The sequence below is a fragment of the Erigeron canadensis genome, chromosome 5 (genome assembly GCF_010389155.1).
Source record: "Erigeron canadensis isolate Cc75 chromosome 5, C_canadensis_v1, whole genome shotgun sequence".
Lineage (NCBI taxonomy): Eukaryota > Viridiplantae > Streptophyta > Magnoliopsida > Asterales > Asteraceae > Erigeron > Erigeron canadensis.
The window spans coordinates 840,668-848,964 of record NC_057765.1 but is presented as its reverse complement, the minus strand read 5'-3'; positions in this window follow the sequence as shown (position 1 = coordinate 848,964).

Genomic DNA, 8,297 nt, shown 5'->3' with positions numbered 1-8,297 from the left:
TCACGAACCAAGAACGCCGAACCATGGATACGGTATGGAGTGATAAAATGGCGCCGAGTGCCAAATCATGTTCGGGGTCCTGGGTTAGGTGTCATTGTGAATTTGTGATATTAAAGTTGCCCTTAAATGCCATGACATGCATCTATCTTATTTTCGCCCACTTATTTTGTGTGGCCCACCGATTTTTTCCACTTATGGTAAGGAGCATATCTTACCTACCTTTCTTTATTATTCTTTTCCTAAATTGTTTTCATCAATAGTTTAATTTCTTAGGGAGTTATTTCTATCCTATATTCCCACGCATAGAGTTTTGTTCGATTCCCACCAAGATAATGATATATATGTTGCGAGAAGATTAACTCAAGTTATTTTTAACTTGATGGTCAAGTTAAAAACATTTTGGCCCTATGATTAAAATTAATGGTTGAGATTCAAAAATAATCTTTGAATCTTAACTCTTGATTTTAATTCAAAAGTCAAGATTTCTTTAACATGAGTTCGAGAACTTGAAAGAATCCTCTCCCATATATCCCTAATTCATATGTTTAAAGATAGACAGATTTAGTACATCACTTAACACATGTTTTTCATTAATTTTCTTTCATCATTTCTATCTTTGATCTTGTCATATGACTTGATCTCTCTTTTAGACATATCATTAGGCATATTAATCATTTTACTTTAAAGTATTATTGTTGTTGTTCAAAAACAAAATTTTAAAATTTATCGTTGTAAAATCAATATATTACTTAAAATGTTGAATTAATTTCGTTAAATGCCCTTTGCCCTTTGGATATATCAGATTATCAAGTTTTCCCATATATATATTTTTTTTGTCATTACATCTCCCTAAAGTGACTTTTTGTTTCATTACGCAGTCCCCTCTTTAATGGATGTTAATGTGAATCTGTTAAACTCCTCATGGGACATGCACGTTGGGTATTTTCATGTTTATACATCATCATACCTAGGGTTGTCAATTTCGACCCAACCCAAACTCAACCTGAAAAAAGCAGGTTAGAGTTGAGTATTTTCGACCCACCAACCCGTCAACCCACCAACCTGATTTATTTTGGGTTGGGTCACGGTTGGATTGTTAGGTTGACCCGCCAACCCAATATATTTAAAATAATTGAATTATACTCCCTCCGTTCCATTGGAAGTGTCATGTTTTGAATTTTCAAAGTTTAATATTTGCAACTTTGACTTTAAATAATTTTATTTATATTAGATAATAGTTGATAAAAGTTATATGAATTGATTGTGTTTTAGACGTGTTTTTTAATGGTATAACTTTTATCAAGTTTTATATAACACAACAAAATTTATTTAAAGTCAAAGTTTAAAAATAAAGACTTTGAATATTCAAAGTAAGACACTTTTAATGGGATGGGGGAGTATATAATAGCTCATACTCCACATTACACTAATCCATAAGCCTCATTCTCATTTTCTATATTTCTAACCTAAAGAAACTTGAAATCTAAAATAAAAAGAGAACTCAAAACTCTGTGAGATGATAAGTGATGTAATATGATTCGGTAAGTTTATTAACTTTGTGCCCAGTATTAACAATACCCTCGTATTTCTTTCTTTTTGTACTTTTCGTTTTCAGCTTACACTATCAATGATAAAGCTTTATATTGGTTGATTTATTCCATCTTATATTTATATATATAGTGAAAATTTATTTTGAGAACCCTTTTTTTGCGAGAACCTTTGAGAACTTTTCAAATCAAGCCCAACCGATGATTATTCTTTACATAAAATTGTTTTTTGATTGTTTTATGAATAACTTATGTGTAATTTTGAAGTTTATAATTGTGTCGATGCATGGATTATCATCCGTTATACAATTATGTGGAGATTTGGATTTTTTGATCACATGTGCACGAATATTGCTATGATTACATGTGATCGAATTGTATACATGTGATCATAGCAATATTCGTGCACATGTGATCAAGAATCAAAATCTCCACATAATTGTATAACGGATGATAATCCATGCTTCACACAATTATAAACTTCAAATTTACACATAAGTTATTCAGAAAATAATCAAAAAACAACTTTCATGTAATGAACAATCATCGGTTGGGCTTGATTTGAAAAGTTCTCAAAGGTTCTCACAAAAAAAAGAGTTCTCAAAATAACTTTACCCTATATGTGTATATATATATATATATATATATTTGCTTATCAGGTCACATGGGTTGGGTCATGAGTTTATGGGTTGTGAGTCAGGGTTGAAATTTCTGACCGAAAACTTTTAATGGGTTGGGTTAGGGTCGGAGTTTTTCAACACACCAACCCGAACCCATTGATTTCCCTAATCACATCCCCTTTTATGCATGACTCTCATCTTCGACTTCACTCTCCTCTATTCATCCATCTTTTTCTTCTCATTGCTCCATCTATATTCCATCCGTTATCATCTCTAATATAACCATCAAAATATAAAAAAAAATACCTCATTTTACACAAATTAAGTGACCCATTAACAGTAAGTAAGTAACTGCTCAGTGCCGCCTTGCGCGGGTTTTGAGCCCCAATACCTCGACGGTGTATGGGAGAGGTTAAGATGTAGGCAGACCTTACCTCTACCTAAGTAGAGAAGCTGCTTCCAGTTTCTACCTAAATGGTAGAAAAGGCCCTCCAACCTTTGCATGGGATGAGGATCGAACCCATAACCTCTGTCTCCAGAAACAGGGGTGTTTACCATTTATCCAACCATGCTGCTTAAAAAACAAAACAAAATTTCAATTTTAACACAACATATAAAAGAAAAGTTGGTCACATTTAGCATATAATAAAAAACAAAAAAATAAATAATCTGAGATGAACCATTTGTTTTATTTATATCATAACTATTTTATTTAATAAATGAATTCTCAAAACTAGCTATTACAAATATCTATACTTTTATAGTATATTATAAAAAGAATATTCCCCGTGTTAAATGTTACATGAGAAAAAATTTTTAAAATATATTTTCAATGATTATATTACACTATCAGTTATTTATCTTTTTAATTATTTTCATTAATTATTCATTACATCAATTACTTTTACATTAATTATCAACATTATTCGATGTTGTTTTTATCACTAACAGTCGTCCCCCACTAACACGTCAAGAGTAGGTAATAAAATTAACTCTAAAATGTTAATTGGAAAATAAAAATAATATATTCTAATTAAAACGTGTTTTTAAAAGTTTCTATCTATTTTTGTAAACGAAAAACCCTTTCGTCTTTAAAATGTTAAAAATAAAATTTAACTAAAAAGACATTTTTTATAACCAAACACACTTAAATCCTTTTGTTTTTATGGGTCAAGCTAAAACTTTTGACCATTCATTGAAATAGTCATGTGACTATTGATTACTTTTCTCTTTAAAATATTGATTGATACCTCTATTACATTTAATGTTCTTAAAATTTAGAAAAAGTTTATGAACTTGTAAAAGTTGAAAAATAATATACGTTCCCTTACAGTAATAATTTCAACTTTTTTTTGTTTTTTTTCACATCAAGAAAATAATATCATTTCAACCATTAAACATAAAAAACCTTGAGACTCCCTATCTATACATTCATTTTACAAATTTATTTAATAAATTTAATTCATTCAAACACCATATCTCCCGATGAAAGTTCTTTTGACACACACCATATGTATGATTTAGCGTATGAAGAACTTAATCTTATAGTACGTGTTTTTATAAATTTGACATCAATGAACAAGTCGCAAATTTCAACATAAGGCAAAGCCGAGAAGTGCCCAAATAAAAGAACTTAATCTGAAATGCATCATGTCTAATGTTCAAGAAAATTGAAATACGATATGGAAGTTTTCCAAATGCTCGCCGATGGCTTATCCCTGACCGAATATTATATGAACTTTAGTTTTAAAATTAGTATTTTCTTTAATGTATGTGAATTTTTGCTTATCTTTTAATTTTAAGAATAACTTTTTTTTTTAGTTTGTGTGTTTTTAGAAATGTTTTAATATTTTATTTAATCTTTCAAATATATTAGTATATGTATTAGTATTTTTTTTAAATGTATCTGTAATAGTGTATTTATTAAAAAAAATATATTATTTTTCATTTATATGTATTATAAAGTTTTCCGAATTAAATATAATGTTTTCAACTAATATAATGTAATTTTCAATTTAATATAAATGATGATGAGACATTGACATACCGGCTTTAACATAATGAGTTCAAATAAAATGTGTTGAGAATCATAATTTAATGTGTTGAAATAGTATGCTCACATGACTGGTATGTTGGGAATATTGGTATTGTTAGTAGAGATGACCTTGGTCCTTGAATGATGTCATAGAATAGTAATAAGTTTTGTTTTTTGAAATCCATTTTTATTATATTATTAAGAGCATTAGAAATTAATAATCGAATAATGGTAAGCAGAGATGGCGGTCTCACTAAAAAAAAAGTATCATACAATCAACTCAAACATTTGTTGAGTAAAGAAAGATAAAAGAGAAACATCCTTTATATAGTAGTAACAATAGTAGTGGTCGAGCATGTAGTGTAGATAAACCAAGATATATTTGAAAACATATTGGTCGTAATCACATACGCAAAAAGTAAAGACAAATTTCGATGTGCGATATAAACAATGACGGCTATCTATGAGTCGAGTTTTGGTTTTTTATAACTCACACGTCCCATATATACACTTAGTTTTATGATAAGGGTATAGCATCTATATCTATAATCTATAATAATATAACTAAAAGAGGGTAAACTGGAAGCTAATTTTCATATATTTCATTCTTTAACTTACGTATGGATTAAGTTGTGATATTGGTCATGAAGATTTAATATACATGAATTCCAATTTTTTAACATTGATTAATATATTTTGAGACTTTTCGTCCATTGGACGGGTCTGAACACTAGTATTAGTATATATAAAGGAAACATCCTCCTAATCATGAGATGATGACATGTGAAAAAATTAGAGGCGAAATTAGGAATGAGAATTAGTGAATAACATATGTTACCTTCTTATAGTTTTAAGAAGATTTTTAGACTATTTTAAAATTTTTTTTTTTTTTTTTTTATCATTTTCCATATATAAATTAGAAATAAATAACATTTTTGACAACCACAAATTTTTGTCTTTCCGTCTTTTCTTTCTAAATCAAACGTACTTATACCCAAGAAATCAAGACAGTGAGCATCGTTGTGGGAATAAACAAAACTTTATGTGCGTAGATATATACCCCGTAAGAAATTAAATTATTGATGAAACAATTTAGGAAAAGAAGGATAAAGGAAGGAAGGTAGGTTGGATATGCGTCTTACCATAAATGGAAAGGATCAGTCGGCCAGGGAAAATAAGCTGGCCTGTCGGGCTGTCTCAATGATGATTTCACGTACCCTTCTAAATAGATAGGTGTTTGGTATGAGGAAATAATTAAAAAAAATGAAGAATAGAAATAATAAAAAAGAAAATGAGTATTTAGAAAAGGAATAAATTTTTTTGTTTGGCAAAACAGTAAAATAATATAAAAAATATAAAGTTTTATATAATAATTAAATCTAATATTTATATAAAAAAATTAAAAAAAAAATCTAATTCATATAACATTATAAAAAAAAATTCATTTTCATCCATTCTCTACAATTTACAGTGAATGGAGGGAATAAAATTGATTCCTAATTTTTCATTATTTTTTCCATTTTCCATTGTAACCAAACAAAGAAACTTTTTCCTATTTTTTTTTCCACCCTTTCTATTCCATTGTACTAAACACTCATTAAGAGCAACTGCAATACCAAAATGTCACATTAGACCATCCACAATAGGAAATTTCAATTTGTGGTCAGATAAAGGGTGTTTATAGGAAGAGTAAGATGTAAGTGATGAAGTAGAGGATATCCATTCTTAGGTGTTTGTGAGAAAAGATGATACAAGATTGAGGTAGATGACAAAAGTTGCAAAGTAAAAGCATGGGATATAGTGTGGAAATCATGTGGGTTAAAAGTGTTTGTCAGGAAGAATAAGTTAAAAGTTGATGTATCAATGCTAATTAGGTTTTTTTTTTTTTTTTTTCTAAACATATCAATGCTAATTAGGTTGTTTGTGGGATAAATACTTAATCATTAATGTGGGTAACCTTAGCATGTTGACTACGGATTTTGAACCTTCAACATATTCTTGTTGTAAAATATAATCTTAGTCTAAAATGATAATGGAAAATGAAAATAACATTTTTTTTTAATAATATACGTTTTTAAAGTTTACTTTTGTTTTCTGTAAGTAATAAATGCTTATAATTCTTTGAAAAATTAAAAATGAAAGACAAAAAAACTTTTTTCACAACAAAACACACCATAAAAATTTTTGTTTTTGTAGGTAAAGCTAAGACTTTTGATCATTCCAATAAGTCCAGGGTGAAAATTCCATCAAGTTAATCTTAAAAATGAGGGGTAAAGTTAGGAAGATCATGACCATTAAATTGAAATTAATGGTCAAGATTTAATGATCATCATTGAATATCAACTCTTGATTTTGATCAAATGGTCAATATCTTTTCAACTTTACCCCTCAAGTTATCACAACTTGAGGGGATCTCTACCCATCCAATAGTCATGTGATTTTATTGATTAAGTTTTCCCTTCGGAGCAAGGGTGTCGGCTTCTTCAATCGGCAAGTATCGTCTCCTCGGCTCCATTGCATCATATCCATCGAAAAATATCGATAACCAGCATCGGCTCCTTCCATCGACTACTTCTGGCTGATGCTAGTGAATATTAGGAGCGTCTGTATTACCATTTTTATTGGATTTTAGCAAAATGACTGTTTGAACTTGAAAAAAAAATTACAAAACTTACCCCTCACTTTAACAACTATAAATGCCTTCAATTTTTTTCTTCTTCTTCCTGTTTTCTTGTTTTTTCCTTTTTCTGTTTTATCTCTCTTTATATATATATATATATGTTTTTAATTTTTTTCCATTTCTGTTATATATATATATATATAGAGAGAGAGAGAGAAATGTTGGTTATTGTAAAACAAGTTTAATAGTTTTTTTAATGCACTAGTTTCTTTAAAAAAATATAATAGTATTTTTTTATTTTTTAAATAAAAAGTTTTCCGAATTTGATATAATGTTTTCAACTAATATAATTTGTTTTTTTAATTTAATATAAATGATGATGGGATATTTGACATATTGAGTTTTAGTATGTTGAGTTAAAGAAAAGGGAAAATGATCCGTACTGCAGACTTTACCTAAGTTTAGGTACTACCACTTTAAAAAATGTTACAAATTAAACCTTGAATTTGATAAACATATATAGACTCTCATGAATTTTATATAATCTCTCCTGAACTTTACATAATTCCCCTCTACTTTACTTAAGATAGGTACTGTATGTTTTACCTAATCTTTTCCCTAATGAAAAATATGTTTAGTATCGTAATCTAATTTGTTGAAACAATATGCTAAGGTGATAGGTATGTTGCTACTAAAGATGACCTTAATAGATATCATAAGGACAGCAATAAGCTTTGTTTTTTCCAATCCATTTAAATATTACAAACTTCATATAATTTTTTTTATTATAATTATGTGCCTTAGAAATTAGTCTTCGAATAATGGTTACAATTTCTTCCTATGAAGTTATCATGAAATCGGATAGAGATTCTTTAAAGTTACTTGAACTTTATAGGTATAATTAGGAGAATCATAACCCTTAAATTAAAATCAAAGGCTAAGATTCAAAAATGACCTTTTAATCTTAACCTATGATTTTAATCTAATTCCCATAACTTAATATTTTTTTAAAACTATTAGCTTTTTTAGTTATATATAACTCTAACTTTTGGCTTATAGATATAAAACATATAATAATCTTATTTGAGTGATCGTTCTTATTAATAAAATTGTTTATTTTTCTTTCTCAATTCTTCAACTCCTATTATTTATATTTAATATAATAAGTTATTAAAATAAAGACTTCAAAATTTTGAATTTACAATCCGAAATCACAAGGCTATTGTCATCACCCACTATACTTACAAATTCCGATATATATTTTTCTTTCCATCTTTTCTTTCTAATCAAACATAGATAGTATTTTTTGATTTTTTAATCAAAATGTTTTGAAATAATTAAAAATACTTAATCTATTAAATTATCACAAGTATTTATTTTTTTTATTTAATAAATAAATTACTTACTCCATACAAACATTATTTATCATCACTTTATTAATTCAATTACTTAATAGTTATAAAAAAAAAACAAAG